This window comes from Myodes glareolus, chromosome 23 (genome assembly GCF_982192425.1).
Source record: "Myodes glareolus chromosome 23, mMyoGla1.1, whole genome shotgun sequence".
NCBI lineage: Eukaryota > Metazoa > Chordata > Mammalia > Rodentia > Cricetidae > Myodes > Myodes glareolus.
In genome coordinates this window covers 10271860-10287612 of record NC_142048.1, presented here as the reverse complement: position 1 = coordinate 10287612, position 15753 = coordinate 10271860, and the positions used below count along the sequence as shown (strand labels likewise).

The window sequence follows — 15753 nt, the reverse complement described above, 5'->3', positions numbered from 1 at the left end:
CTGTGTATGTACCACACATGTGCCTGGTGCCCACAGAGGCCAGAAGAGGGCATCAGATCTCCAGGAACTGGAATTACACTGTGGGTGCGGGAAATGGAACCCAGGTCATCTGCAAGATTAGCTAGTACTCTTTACCACCGAGCCATCTCTCCATCCTTCAAATCCTTGCTTCTATAAGTTGCCTTGTGTTTTATCACAGCAGTGGAAAAGTGACTAATCCACAAGCTAGGCAAGTACACTATTAACTGAACTATCTATCCCCGAGGTTCTACAAAGAACCTACTATGTAATTTGTCAACCAACAAAACAAAGATCCTCAACACCCATGGAACTTGGATTTTACTAGGGAGACTAACAATAGGCATAATAAATTAGAATATCATGTAGCATTTTAGAAAGAATGCTGGTCAAATCTGTCTGCTAATTGACTAGGATATATTCCTTACCTGATCAAACATGAATGTACCTTGGCATGGTGGTGTACATTTGTAATCCTAACTATTCAGAGGGTGAAACAGAGAAATCAGTGGACTCAAGAGTTCAAGGCCACCCTGAGCAGCACAGTAAAATGTTTGTGTGTGTGTGTGTTTCTGTTGCTGTGTATGTACCTCTGTCCGTGTGTATGTGTATGTACATCTATCTGTGTATGTATGTATGTGTACATCTGTCTCTGTGTTTGGGTGTTTGTATATATGTCTTGGTGTATGTTTCTGTGTGTTCATCTGTCCTGGTCTGTGCATGTGTACATCTATCTGTGTATGTGTGTACATATGTCTTTGTGTTTGTGTACATCTGTCTCTGAGTATGTGTATGGACACATCTCTCTGTGTGTATACATCTCTCTGTGTGTACACATCTGTATTGTATGTGTGTATGTATACATCTATCTATGTATATGTATATATATGTACACCTGTCTCTGTGTATGTATATGGACACATCTCTCTGTGTGTATACATCTCTGTGTGTACACATCTTTATTGTATGTTTGTATGTATACATCTATCTATGTGTATGTATGTACATATATATATACCTGTCTCTGTGTATGTGTATGGACACATCTGTGTTTGTGTGTGAGTGTGAACACATTTGTCCTGTGTATGTCTATCTCTCCATGTGTGTATCTCCAGGGTCTGGTTTTCTGCTGGATCCTCAACTAAGACTGAAGTGAGAGGCAAAGGAAGGCATGGGAGCGCAGGACAGCGAGAGGAAGCTAGAGAGCTGGGGGATTATGTCGGAGAGTCAGTTCAGCTTTCCTAGAAAAGGGGGATTTGAGCAGAAGGATGGGGACCAAGAACAGGTTTCAGTTCTGTAAGATTTCTGGGCCTTTGTAAAAATATCACACTTTACTGAGTGAACAAGAAAACAAGTGTAATGTTAGATTTTCTTCAGGGTAATATAATCTTTGGGGAGACAGAGTCTACATTTGCACCCTAGACTAACATTGAAGTCACGGTCTTACGCCTCTGTCTACCTTTTGTTTGCATATAGTCCCATGTACCCCATGCTGGTCTTGACCTTGCTGTGTACCTAAAGATGACCTGACCTTGCAATTCCTTTTTTCTCTTTTCTTTCTTTCTTTCTTTCTTTCTTTCTTTCTTTCTTTCTTTCTTCCTTTCTTTCTTTCTTTCTTCCTTTCTTTCTTTCTTTCTTTCTTTCTTTCTTTTTCTCTCTTCTTCTTCTTCTTCTTCTTCTTCTTCTTCTTCTTCTTCTTCTTCTTCTTCTTCTTCTTCTTCTTCTTCTTCTTTTGAGACAGGGGTTCTCTTTAGCTTTGGATCCTGTCCTGGAACTAGCTTTTGTAGACCAGGCTCGCCTCGAACTCACAGTGATCCACCTGCCTCTCACAGTGATCCACCTGCCTCTGCCTTCCGAGTGCTGGGATTAAAGGTGTGCGCCACCAACCTTGCAATTCTAATCCTTCTGCCTCCACTTTCCAATGCTGAGTACTATACCCACTTTGTGCAGTGTTCTGAATAGAACTCAGGACTTTCTATAACTTAAGCGACCAATCTACCAACTGAGCAACATTTAGCTTCAACCTCTGATTGAGGCTAATTCTAATTAAGATAAATACTGTGTTAAGAACAAAATATAGCTGGGGGACAAGTGACATGCAAGAAGGAATAAAGAAATCTGATATGATGTTGGAATAAACCCAATGACATATGATACTGCCTGGAGCTTATACTAAATCTCGAAGACAGGTCTGACATTCAGGTGGATTATATGGGGTTAGTCCATGTCCATGTGGCAGTAAATTAGGTAAACTTGGCAAATTAGGAAATATTCTGAATATTTCCTGTCTGGAAGACAAGGAAGAAGGTAGGCTGTGGGTGAATATGGATGTGGCAGCTTCAACCATCTGCAAAAGCATAAGGGCCTAAGAAGACTCAGCCTAGTCGGGAATTTCCAGAATGAGAAAATGGTTGGTTCAAAGTAATGCTAAGTAGCGATAAATAGCTACTGGCATAGCACAATCTGGACACTTTCCTGAGTACTTTCTATGTATCATGCAAACAAATGAGTTATTTTCACATCCTTCAATTATTGCTACAAAACAAACTGGTCGCAATATAATGATTCGATCATGGCTTTTTTTTTTTCTTCAAAATTCTGTGGGTTGGTAGTTTGAACTGGGAAGGTTTACCTCTGCTCCAAAGGGTGGTGGCTGGAATCACACATATGGCTACAGCCACTTGACAAGCCAGTTGAGGCTGGCTGCTCCCAGCTGTCCTATTGATTGGCTTATTGGTTGACTGAGGAGGCAGGGCCAACTGGACAGGTGTCTCAGAACCCAGCAGGCTAACCTGGGCTTCTTCAGGTGGTGGCCAGGTTCCTCAAAGCACTGGTCATGTGTCTACAAAGCACATTATGTATGAGGTCCAAATCTCTGTGTGCTATTGGCCAAATCTGGCCACGTGACCAAAGATAAAACTAACATTGAGAGGGCTATTACAAGATACTAGACTTGCGAAAGCATGGTCCGCTCAGTTTGCCATCAATCCACTGCAATCTTTATTAGCACAACCCTGTATTAGGCATGTGTCTTACTGCTCTGACCAAACCATCTCAGGGGAGGGTTTATTTTGGTTCACTGTCTGAGGCTCCAGTCAATCATAGTAGGGGCGTCATGGCCATAGCTGTTCACATTACATCCCCAGTCAGGAAACAGAGAAAGATGAATATGAACACTGCTTCTCAGACCTCCTTTTTCTCTTTACCCAGGACCATAACCCCTAGAATGGTGCTACCTATATTTAGGAAGGGACTTCTATCTTACTGAGCCCAATCTAGAAACTTCCTCACAGATATCCGTCTACTACTTAGGTCATGCCAAGTTAAACATCAATATTAATCATAACACCCTGTGATGTAGGTACTATTAATACCCCTCATTTTTAGCCAGGTTGGGTAGTGTATATCTTTATCTCCGTTGGGTAGGGTGGCTAGATTGAGTAGTGTGTATTTATAGTCTCAATTACTAGGGAGGAAGATGTGGCAAGATTGTTTGAGTCAAGGAATTTGAAGCAAGCATAAGATACAAAGGAAGACCCAGTTGAAGTGGGGTCAAGGGATTCCCCCTTTTAGGTTGAGAAATTTGAACCTAGTAAGGCATCAAATGACCCATAACTAGGACCAGACAAAGCCAAGATGTGGGCCACACACTATTCTGAAGGGCTTTGCTATAAAGAGGAAAGCCATAGAAGGTGTGGCCAGAGGGGTGAAAGGGAAGATCTCAATGGACCTTGGACCCCAGCAAGTTCCACCCTCTGGGTAACTACAGACTATAAGTGCTGGGTAAGCCTTAGGCAGCAGTGGGTGGAGGATCTGTGGGCTGGGGTTCCTGGGGAAAAAAAGGAGAGAGAGAGAGAAAAGCTTCAAACAAAAAATAGAATCAGAGTCATGGGCCGGGAGAAAACCCTGAATCAAACTACAGAAAGCAGATGGTGCCATAAATAGAAGCGGTGTCTCCAAAGTGAGCCGCGAAGGAGGTCAAGAGAACAGAGCAGAATCTGCTGCCCTGCCCGCGGCTGCTGAAGGACTGACTGGACTTTCATATTGCCTGTCCGGGGTGGAGGTGCACCTAAAAATCGATACCTGCTTTTAGGGCAATTTTCTGGGATGTGGTCTTGACAGCAGAATTGAAATTCACTTTCTCCTTTTCTGGGGGGTGGGGGTGCGTGAGGAAAGCAGGAATGGCGAAGGTGCCGAGACAGCAGCAAGCGGCTTTGAGAAGCCTCTGAGTGTATTTATAGATATCAAGCACACGAAATCCGCCCACACCATACTCCCTCTCCCCAGGAATCCAGGATGTATGAAGAATAATACAAGGTGTACGCTTAACAGTCTGTCCCACGCACAGGATGGGCTGGGCGCAGGCATTTTAAAAATGTCCTTTTTAGTACCTGACCAGCGTTCCAGCAAAATTGTGAATCAAATGATTGGCAGCCACACAGACAGAATTGTTTTGAATGTAAGCTTTTTCTGTTTTCAAACATTGCAGCCGAGGAGACATGTCAGAAATCGCTCAGACCAAGACGGCTATCAGCTGGGACCTCTAGTTATGGGGCAGAAATGTGACCCCAGTTCATAAATCCTCCACCCACGGCTGCCTAGGGTGGTGGTGGGTAGGAACACATCATTTTCACCCCATGCTGTTCTCTGCTAGCCCTTTTTACAGTAAAAATACGTTTTTTGTTTTTTGTGTTTTTTTGAAATTTGGGTGGGGAGTATGGCTTGGTGGGTAAGAGCCCTGCTCCATATGCAGGAGGGCTAGAATTAGAATCAGTAGCACAGTGAGGCTGGAGAGCCGGCTCAGGGGTTAAGAGCACTCTTCAGAGGACCCAGGTTTGGTTCCTAGCAACCATCTGTAATGCTAGTTTCAGGGAATGCAATGTCTGTTTCTGGTCTCTGCAGGCACCATGCTTGCAAGTGACTCACAGGGATTCATGCAAGAAAAACACCCGTGCACATGCAATTTTAAAGTCCTCAGCACTCATTAAAAATAAACAAATAAAAGAATGAATGAATAGAAATAAATAAGACCAAGCATGACTATGCACGCTTGTATCTCCAACAGTGGGGTAGAAACAGACAGGCAGAGCCTAAGAGCTGACTGGCCAGCCAGCCTAGCCAAAACAGTGAACCTGTAGCTAGTGGGAGACCCTATCTCCAGGACATCAGGCCAAGGGAGATAGACGAAGATGTCTGAGGTCCTGCTCTGGCCTCTGCATGCTCAGATACACATACCCACATGTATGTACTCACCAATAAGCGTGTGTGTGCGCGCACACACCCACACACAACACACACTTTAAAAGTATGACCATTTTACTGAGGTTTCCTGATGGAGTGGGAGGCCTTACTGTGGAGCCTGACCCTCCTGCTTCCACTTCTGAAGTGTGTTGGTGTATTAACTTTCTATTACTGTAATAAAGATCATGGCCAAAAGCAACTTGCGGAGGAAATGGTTTATTCCGATTTCAGCTTATAATTTACGGTGGAGACATTAGGGCAGGAACTTAAGGCAGGAACCTGGAGGGGTGCTGCTTTCTGACTTGTTTCCATGGCTGGCTCGGCTGACTTTCTACTCCAACCCAGGACTACCTCCCAGGGATGGTACGACCCACAATGCCCAGCTCAGAAAACTTTACTTTCAGAACATTTAATTGGCTCTCCTGACTAAATGTCTGTATGTGTGAAGAGAAGGGTTGATGAGGAATAAGGATGGATTTCCAGTAGCAGACGGACCCTCTCCCTGCTGCCTGATGATGACATCATTCAACTCCAGGACCAAGTCCTCGTCAAAAGATCTGGGAAGCCTTTTGATTTATTGCCCTTACTTTATATTTATTACATTCTTTACTTGAGAGAGAGAGAGAGAGAGAGAGAGAGAGAGAGAGAGAGAGAGAGAGAGAGGTGCAGGAGAATTGTCTGTATTCTGTCAATCAGGTTTTAAATAAATGCTGATTGGCCAGGCAGGAAGTATAGGTGGCAAAACCAGACAGGAAGTAGAAATGATGCAAGGAGAACAGGAGAATTCTGGGAAGGAGGAAGTTGATTCCTCCCAGTCCTGCGCAGATCACCGAGGAAGCAGGATGTGACCTGCCAGCTGGAAAAGGTGCCAAGCTATATGGCTAACATAGATAAGAATAATGGGTTGATTATAATATAAGTCATAAGAGCTAATAAGTAGCCTGACCTAATGGACCAATCAGTTTATAATCTTAGGGAGACCTCTGTGTGATTTTCTTTGGGGCTAAACAGCTGTGGGAACTGGGCAGGTCAAAAACCCCAACAAGCAAGCCAGCCCCCTTCATGTTGAGAGAGAGAGAGAGAGAGAGAGAGAGAGGATGTGTGTGTGTGTTTGGTGGTTTTGGGGGAGTTGGCGCATATGCCATGGAGTGCATATGGAAGTCAGAAGACAACTTCTGAGAGCTTCCCCTTCCACCTTGTGGGTCCTGGAAATTGAACTTTGGTCATTAGCCTCAATGAAAAGTGCCTTTCTTTTCTGAACCTTCCTGCCAGTCCTGGTTTGTACTCTGGCGAGATAATAGGGACACACCTGATTTACTGAGAGCTCATCATTTCTCCACTCAACAAACAAAAGGAAAGGGGACCGTTGCAGGGAAAAGCAGACAGCACAAGAGACAGAGGGCATCTGCTCTGATCTTGCCAATTTGTGAAACACAGAGAGCGAAAATGACTGGCAGCCTCTTAGAGACACTCCACGGAGACAAAACATGGCTGCCTTTTCCATGGATGCTTCAGTGCCGACTGCAGCTAGCGTTTTCTGAGTGGAACAGAGGGTTTGGGGAAGGTGAGTCCAGCACCTAACCCCACAAGGCCCCTCTGCTTGGCTCTCTAACACACATTTCTGCTTCTTTGAGTTAGATCAGTTGATTCAATCTATTCCTTCATTCATCATCCAGTGTCTCAAAGCTATCTTTGATGGGTGGTGGTCTTTTTCATCCTCCTCCTCATCATTTTGTCTCTGACACATTTCCCAGGAGTTGAAATGACAGATTAACCCTGTTTTATCTATTGGGATGCTATCTGTCATTCGTTTCTTGGGGCGTGGAAATTCCCAGGAGTTCATGGACAGGAGAAAACATCTTTCTCTGAGCTATGAGTTTTTTGTTAGGTGTAGACCATCTTCACAGTTTTAAACATCATCTTATTAGGGTTTCTTTCAGCCTAAGAACAAGAGCAAACATTTTAACCCCTGCTCTCTGTGAGTCGGTCAGTTAGCTACTTCACATCTGACCGAACAGCTGGTCCTCTGACAACAAGCAACATAAAATGAATCAGGGTTGGATTGAACGTATAAGTAGTTGACTGTCACCAAGACCCCCGTCTTTGGATAATTGATTAGTTGGTTGATTGATTGGAGTCACAACATGGAGTTAATGGAATGCTCTGTAGGGAAATGTTAAATGCTCTCCTGTCTGCGTTCATGGGAACAAGAAGCAAACACATGGAGATTGTGTGTGGCATTAATTGAAAGGAAGAAAAGAGTAATGAATCCAGAGTCCCTTCCTTATTTTGTTTGCCCTCCAGCAAGAACAAACTATGCAAATCATCTTTTCTTGTCTGCAGTGAACTGATCGGCAGCACCCGCCACAGAGTGTTTCTCTAACGGTTTGAGCAGGCCACCGGAATCTTAAAAAAGAATAGCAAAGCGGAAACAAAACAAAAGCAAAACAGTTTCTCTTTTAAGTCTGGACAGGGTTAAGGAATACATCCATTAAAAAGAGGTCTTAGGCGTTACTATACATTCACATCAACAGCCAACTGAAATGTGTGTCTATAATCTCAGTACTTGGGAAGTTGAGGCAGGAGGATTAGAATCCATTCTAACCTAGGATACATAAATTGTTCCAGGATGACATGGGTTACATATCAAGACCACATCTCAGGATAGTAATATCAACAGAAGATTTTTATTGATGTTTATAGAGTACTCTCTGAGGCAGACAGAAGTCTATGTAACTTAAGATGTGTGCACACAAATGGCCAAAATTCAAACAGAAAATATTGTATGAATACTGTAGAAATTCCTAAGTGAGAAAGATCACCTTCAGTAGGGAAAGGCCAACAGAAGTGACTTTTGAATAGAGTCTTAAAGGATGAAGATGTCCACGGCAGAGGTGATAGAGGGGAAAATAGGGACCTCTTTCTTCTGTGACATGGTCTATAGCTCCAGCTCTCTGAGACCCATGTCTTCCTCTACAAAATGTGGATTAGAGGGTCTATCTGGCAGGTTTGCCTCCTTCCCTGACTCAGCTCTCTGTTGAGCTTTGGTTAATATTCCCCTGGAGTCTGGCCAAGCTCTTTAAGTAACTCATATTTGCCTTTCTCTGTTCCCTTCCTTTTATTGTCTGTAAGTCAATGACGGTAGCACAGTAAACGGAAGCACATTCATCAGCCATTGCTATGATTTTCCTACATAGAACGAACCCATCCATAATGCTGGGGATTATGGATGAGCTCAGTGGCTGAGCTGGTAGAGCGCTTGTCTAGCACGTGTTAAGTACTGGGTTCAGTGATCTCCGGCACCACATAAAAGTGGTCCCATGATATTCACCTGTAATCCCAGCACCAGACAGGAGGATCAGAAGTTCAGGGTCATCCTTGACTATCAAGAAAGTTTGAGGCTACTCTGGAGTCCATGAGACCAGAGTAAAACAAGTCACCTGATGACTGGGTGGCTGGCTTATGATACTTCTCACAGTCCCACCCCTTCTGAGGAGCTAATCCAACCTGGACTATGCTGGCTAGCCTGCTCATACACTCCTAACCTTAGTGGGCTCTTGTTCTCACCATCATTTTCAAATGATGTTTTGGATTTCCATATTGTCTACACTATCTCCCAGCAAGTTGCTCATGAAGACAAAGAAAGATGCAGCTAAATATTCTTCAGTAAATCAACACAAAACCCACATTTTTCAGAATTTTGTGTAGCGTTAAAATAAATGTCACAGAAACAGCTAAAAGGAAACCATAAGGAACAGCCGTCTGGGCTCTTTCCCCCGCCCCACAACGTTTAAATATATGGCACAATTACCATTCTTGAGTAATTAAATGATGAGGATTCTAGTGATCAAGCACTAAAAAAACATGATACTAAAGAAGTTGGGGGTGATGCTAACCACTGTACCTTCTCTGAAGAGAGCATTTGCTACAGAAATTGTTTGTGGAAAAGAAAAATACACCAAGGACCCACTTACTTTACCATGGAAGCCCTTTGAAGGAAGCTTGCCATTCGCTAACAGCATTTATTTGCATATGAATGGTGAACTAATTAAAATGATTTGTATCTGTTTGTTAAAACAGGTCTAAATAATACTCTCCTTGAAAATTTGTGAGAATTTGTGTGTTATTCCAGGACTGTGTTAAAGGACAAACTTAAACAGATCTCAAAAGGAATTTTATAAGCCAGATTTTAATTCACTTGAGTCCTTCAGGTAATTCGGAATGATTATTCAGAATTGGAGTTTTCAGATTATTGAGGGATTTCATCCACTTCCTGGTGACTTTTAACAAGTCATTTTAGGAAGGTGGCAAATGGGAATTATCCCTTAAAGTCTAACTCAGATAAGTCAGGCCAGACAAACTTACTTGTATACAGGACACAACTCAATCATACTGCCTAAAAAGGAGGGTTACAAGAAGCTCAAAGATACAAGCTCCACTTGTATCCCAGCCAATGTCTTTCTGGCCTGGGGAGATGTCTCAGTGGTAAAGCACTTGTCACACTACCGTTAGGACCTGAGTTTGGATCTTGATCACCCATGTAAATTCCAGGTGGGTGTGGTGGCCCAGCATCCCCAAGGGTAGCAGGAAGGCAAACTGGTCAAGTGTGTGAGCTTTAGTTTCAGCTGACTCCACCCCAACATAGAAGATGAAGAACAGTTGAGAAAGACACCTGATGTCAGCCTCAGGCCTCCATGTGCTCTCTCTCTCTCTCTCTCTCTCTCTCTCCCCCTAACACACACACACACACACACACACACACACACACACACACACACACACGGGTTCTTTAGAGGACCACAGAATGTTTCTGCTTGCTCTTCAGTGCAGTTCTCTAGATAACCTAATTTTTGTGTGCTAAATGTGTGTGAGTGCAAAAACATTACATGCCTGCCATTAGGTTTACCTTCAAGCAATATGTGCTTTTTAATTGTTACTTTATATTTCCAGGTTCTGAGAGCAATTTGCAATGTCAAATCTCTATGCCTTGAGGAGAACTTACTTATTACCTTATCTTTATCTTAAAATCTCTCTCTCTCTCTCTCTCTCTCTCTCTCTCTCTCTCTCTCTCTCTCTCTCTCTCTCTGTCTCTCGGTGGTCCAGGGGAGGATGGATCATAGGGTCTTACACATCCTAGGAAAATGCTGGACCAGAGCTGTATCTCCAGCTCGTTTTCTTTTCTTTTTAGCTAATTTATTCAGGGATGTGCTCTCATCCATCCAGCTACAGTTCCATATGCAGGCACCCAAAAATGGCCCTTTAGACCCTCCCGCTTCCATTTCCCCAGTGCTGGAATTACAGTCTGTACCACCACCTCTGGTGTGTGCAGTACCGGGACAGAACACGGGGCTTCTCGCCTGCTAAACAAGTGCTCTTCCAACCGAGTTCCATCTCTAGTCCATGTGTTTCTTTGCAAATTAAAAAGTTAAGAAAGTTTTCCTTAATTTTCTGTCTCCCCAAGCTCTCATCTGTTCTGCCTCCTCCCTTTCCAACCTGCTACACTTCCTTCTTCTCTCCAGCTCCCCTTCCCCTCTGTCTCTTTCCCTTTCCCTGTCCTCATTGCCAAGGCTCCCGCTTTCCGTGCCCGGTCACCTGTGTAACCATGAAAACCCTTCAAGTTTTGCAACTGCCGCTTGGCAAAGGCAGTGTTTATCTGTTTCCGTTCTGAAACATAGTGCCAAATAATTCGGCACAGCTCGGCCTTTAATCAGGCTCAACAAGCCACAGATGAAGCCGTCCAGATTCACAGCTCGCTCATGAACTCGACAAGTATGGGATGGGGGAGGAAGTCAGGACAGAATGCTCCGGGTACTGCCTGATCCTCTCGTCCCTCTGTCACCTCCTTAGCCAAGAACATTTTCTTAAGCTCCCAGCTAAATGACCAGATCTTTTTGACCCCTTTTCCTTTCCAGTAATTTTTATTATAATAAGGTTTCTCTGCCTTTTTGTGGGAATGTGCGGCGGTGGATGGGTCTTCTGATACACGTGTGTGGAGGCCAAAGGTCAGCCGTGGGGGTCATCAAGGAGGGCCACTCGCCTTGATTTTGGAGACAGTCTCTCACTGTGACCTGGGGCATACCTGACTGGTCAGGAAGCCCAGGGGACCTCCTGTCACTATCTCTGCAGGGTTACAAGTTCATGGCTATTTCCATGGATTCTAGGTCCAAACTCGGGTCCTCGCACCCGCAAGTGGCACGGCAGTGCCTGTGCCATCTCCCCAGACTCTTCTCAATCTTTTTCATGCTATAAGTTTAGCTTTCTTCTTTCAGAGCCTTGCCCACTGTGGATTTATTACAAAAATCAAAATGTTTTCTCCAAAATATGAAATTTCCGTAGTTGAATTATTTTTCTCTTAAACACACACAGGCTCTTTCAAACTCAGCTGCCCCTGTTCTGAGAAGGCGGCATAATTATATTCAGCTTCTCACTCTTCTCTATGGCCCTGTTTATGAACCACTGGCTATACAGGACTGCGTGTTCAGTGGGCTGATTTACCAGAATCGTAAAGACAGGCGAATGGGCAAGCCGTTATGGCTGCACTTTCCCAGATAGAATTGAACTAGAAGTCGGCTATGAAAAGGGACTTTGCTGGACCCTGGGGAAAATGGTGGAGTTTCTGAAAGGTTCTGCAGTTGATACAAGAAACCTACAATAATGACTTTAGCTCGTGCAGCAGTAAAAACCAGCAGTCCTTGAGAAACCTTGTGTTTCCAACTGTACTGAAGAGAGTTAGCACTGGCCAGTCTTAACGTTTTTTAACTCTCTCTCCCCACTTGTGTAAATCTATATTGTAACTTATGTTGTACATTGCCCTATGCATATTCCTATTAAAAAGAAAGTAATATTCAGAAATTAGGGACTGACCAGCGGTGAAGGCTGAGCACATTGTAAGGCTGGGTAAGCTTGGTTCTGTCAGTATTGTTCTGGCCTTGGGGTTTGGAGCATTCTACATCTGAGGGGATTTTCCATTGTTTTTTTTTTTTTTTCCTTCTTCAACAAGGTCCCAGGTTAGGGTCTATCTATGAATGTGAAACACTGATATACTAAAGTTTATGCAATTTTTTATTTCTGGGGCTATAGTTCATCCTTTAGTTATCAATTTACATATCCACAGCATTTTTTCTTTACACAGGGTCTTACTGTGTAGCCTTGGCTATCAGAGAACTTGCTCTGAAGATCAGACTAGACTTGAACTTGCAGAGGCCAGCTTGTCTTTGCCTCTAGCATTATAGGATATATCACAATGCTTAGCTACCCGACCCCTTTTACTAAAAGAATATTATCAATATTAACTCATTAGCTCCTACTGCCCCCTGTGGACTATTCAGTCATTTTATTAAGGAATATAAAAGTTTGATTAGGGCGTGGAGGACACCTCAGTCAGTAATGTGCCACCTGTGCAAGCATAGGGATCTGAGTTCGATCCCAACATCCACATAAAAAGTAGAGCATAGCACTGTTCCTGAAATCCTAGCATTGGGGACGTAGAGACAGGAGGATTCCTGAAGCTCACTGACAAGTCAGTCTCGTCTCTCCTTGAGCTCTAGATTCGGTGGGAGACCCTGTCTCAAAAAACTAAGCTGGAGAGAGACTGGGGAAGAACCAAAGCTGACCTCTCACCTCTGCACACTTGTGCATATGCACACACCATATGCAATTTCACACTTGCATGCACCTTTATTTTTCTTGTAGATTTATTCTATTTTATGTATGAGTGTTTTGACTGCATGTGTGTATGAGCACCGTGTGTATGCCTGATGTGGAGGTTACACACAAATTTTGTGCCAGAATATGTGTGTGTGTGTGTATGTATGTATGTATGTATGTATATAGACACATATATGGTTTCATGGAAATTCATTTAATACAAATGTTTTCTTTAGAATGTACTCCTTTTGGAACACTTCTCTAATGCCGGTGGAAGTGCAAATTTGTACAGCCACTTTAGAAGTCAGTGCAACAGTTTCTCAGAAAACTGGGAGTCAATCTACCACAAGACCCAGCTATACAGCTCTTAGACATATAACCAAAGGATCCTCAATCATACCATAAGGACACTTGCTCGACTGTGTTCACAGCAGCTTTATTTGTAAAAGTCAGAACCTGGAAGCAACCTAGCTAACCCTCAGCCAAGGAATGGATAAAGAAAATGTGGTCCATTTACACATGGAATATTACTCGGCTGTCAAAAGCAAGGACATCAGGGAATTTGAAGGCAAATGGATGGAACTAGAAGAAAATCATCTTGAGTGAGATAACCCAGAAAGACAAGCATGGTATGTACTCACTCATAAGTGGATATTAGCTCTAAAGTAAACAATAAGTATACTATAATCCACAGACCCAGAGAGACTAGGTAACAAGGAGGGTTTCCAGCAGGGGTTGGGGTCGTGAACCTGGGAAGATCTCCTGGGAAGGGGAAATAGAGCTTTCATGAGTGGACTGAGGGTGGGTGGGGATGGGTACAAGAGTGACCGGGTTGGAGGAGATGGAGGAGGAGAGTACTGAGAGACTACTGGAAAGGGGCGGCGTCTTGGGGTCAGGTAAAAACCCAGCACCAGGGAATCTCCCAGGAATCCATAAGGATGATCCCTAGCCATAGGGGATGCAGAGCCTGAATGGCCACATCTACTGTGACCAGATTGGTACCCATCCCAGGTGTCATTAGAGAGGCATCATCCAGCCACTGATGGAAACAGATGCAGACCCACAGTCAAACATTAGGCGGAGTTCAGTGAATCCTGCAAAAAAAGGGCAGAAAGAATTGTAGGAGTCAGACAAAGACAACACGAGAAAATCAATAGGATTAACTAACCGGCTTACTGGAGCTCACAGAGACTGAATCGACAATGACGGAGCCTGCGTAGGACTGTCCTAGGCACTCTGCCTGTGTGCTACAGCTGTGCAACTTGGTCTTCTTGTGGAACCCCTCACACTGGGGACAGGGGCTGCCTGCAACTCTTATACTTGTTTTTTGGGATCCTACTGCTCTTCCAAAGGTCCTGAGTTCAATTCCCAGCAACCACAAGGCGTCTCACAACCATCTGTAATGAGATCTGGTGCCCTCTCGAGGAAGAGACCTGGTCAATTGTCCTCATCAACTTAGACCATGAAACCCATTATGGACAAACAAGTTCAACAGAACTGCCATATATGATCTGCCCATGCATGTTTCAGCATTGACAGGGCATATTTCATTTTTTCTTTTTTACTCCTCACACTGGGTCACATAGCCCAGCCTCAATACATGGGGAGGTGATTAGTCCCTACTGTAACTGTTATGTTATGTTTTGTTGATACCCATGGGAGGCCTGCCCTTTTCTAGGCAGAAATGGAAGAGTAAATTGGGGACTGGGAAGAGAGAAAGTATGGGGGAAGAGTACTGGGAGGAGAGAGAAGAAATTATGGCCAAGATATACAAAAATAAATTTATTTTAAAAATATATTCATTTCCATCATTGCACAGAAGACCCCCCCACCCCTGCTTACATGTGCTTACATGTGAGATCTTTTCACGGTCTGCAGTGCCTGGAGCATTATGGCGAGCTTGCCTGATAGTTGCTGGTTTGGAGAAATGCTTAGGGTCAGGAGAAGAAGACCCAATCAATTTCTAATCCATTCCACTCCCTCTGGAACATAATACCTTCTGGAAATACATTTGATAGTTCAGTTACCAGCTCTTGCTTCCTCGCCATAAATGTGTTTCTGAAAATGATGTGTAATGCACTTGGCATTGCACAAGATGTGTTTTTGGCCTCTGAGTGTCAGCGTGAGTTTCCTGTATGGGAATTGATAATGCTTTACAGTAGCACTTTCCCCAGCCTTGGGAAATGCCGTGTGTGTGTGTGTGTGTGTGTGTGTGTGTGTGTGTGTGTGCCTTTGTGTCTTTGTCTTTCTGTCTCTCTCTTAGAGACAGAGAGACACAGAGAGAGGTGTTTCTGAGGCCCACTATTTTTGAATATCAATGTAATATTTTGATTGTAAACTATGTTGAAGGAGTTGCATTAAGCCTTTGGGGACAGTTGGGACTGAATAGTTTCACTGATTTGAAACTCCTTATGCATAGTGTACAAACTACTTTCTATTATTCTCTCTACTCACTGGGCTTCTTGAAGTTTTGCTATAGGGTCAAGTGTGTTTGAGGAAGAAATGCCCTTGATGTGATGTTTGCTCCCTGTGTGTACGAGGCCCCTTACACATACACTGCCAGGATGAAGGAGGTCACACGTAGAATCAATATATTACATCTGGCTTACTGTATTTTTTTTAAGACTTTTTTTTAGATTTATTTATTTTTTTATTATGTATACAACGTTCTGCCTCCATGTATGCCCGCACGCCAGAAGGCGGAGCCAGATCTCATTACAGATGGTTGTGAGCCACCATGTGGTTGCTGGGAATTGAACTCAGGACCTCTGGAAGAGCAGCCTGTGCTCTTAACCTCTGAGCCATCTCTCCAGCCCTGGCTTAATGTATTTTAAACATGATGCATGA

General features: G+C 43.7%; 1 long non-coding RNA gene across 1 annotated transcript; it reads right to left on the bottom strand.

The window, feature by feature from the left end:
* Positions 1 to 13326: 13326 nt before the first annotated feature.
* LOC146890643 (uncharacterized) lies at positions 13327 to 14901 on the bottom strand. The gene is made up of 2 exons (XR_014998655.2): positions 14759 to 14901; positions 13327 to 14000 (listed from the first exon to the last, which is right to left on the bottom strand). It is a non-coding gene; the product is annotated as an uncharacterized LOC146890643 (long non-coding RNA).
* Between the last annotated feature and the right edge of the window lie 852 nt (positions 14902 to 15753).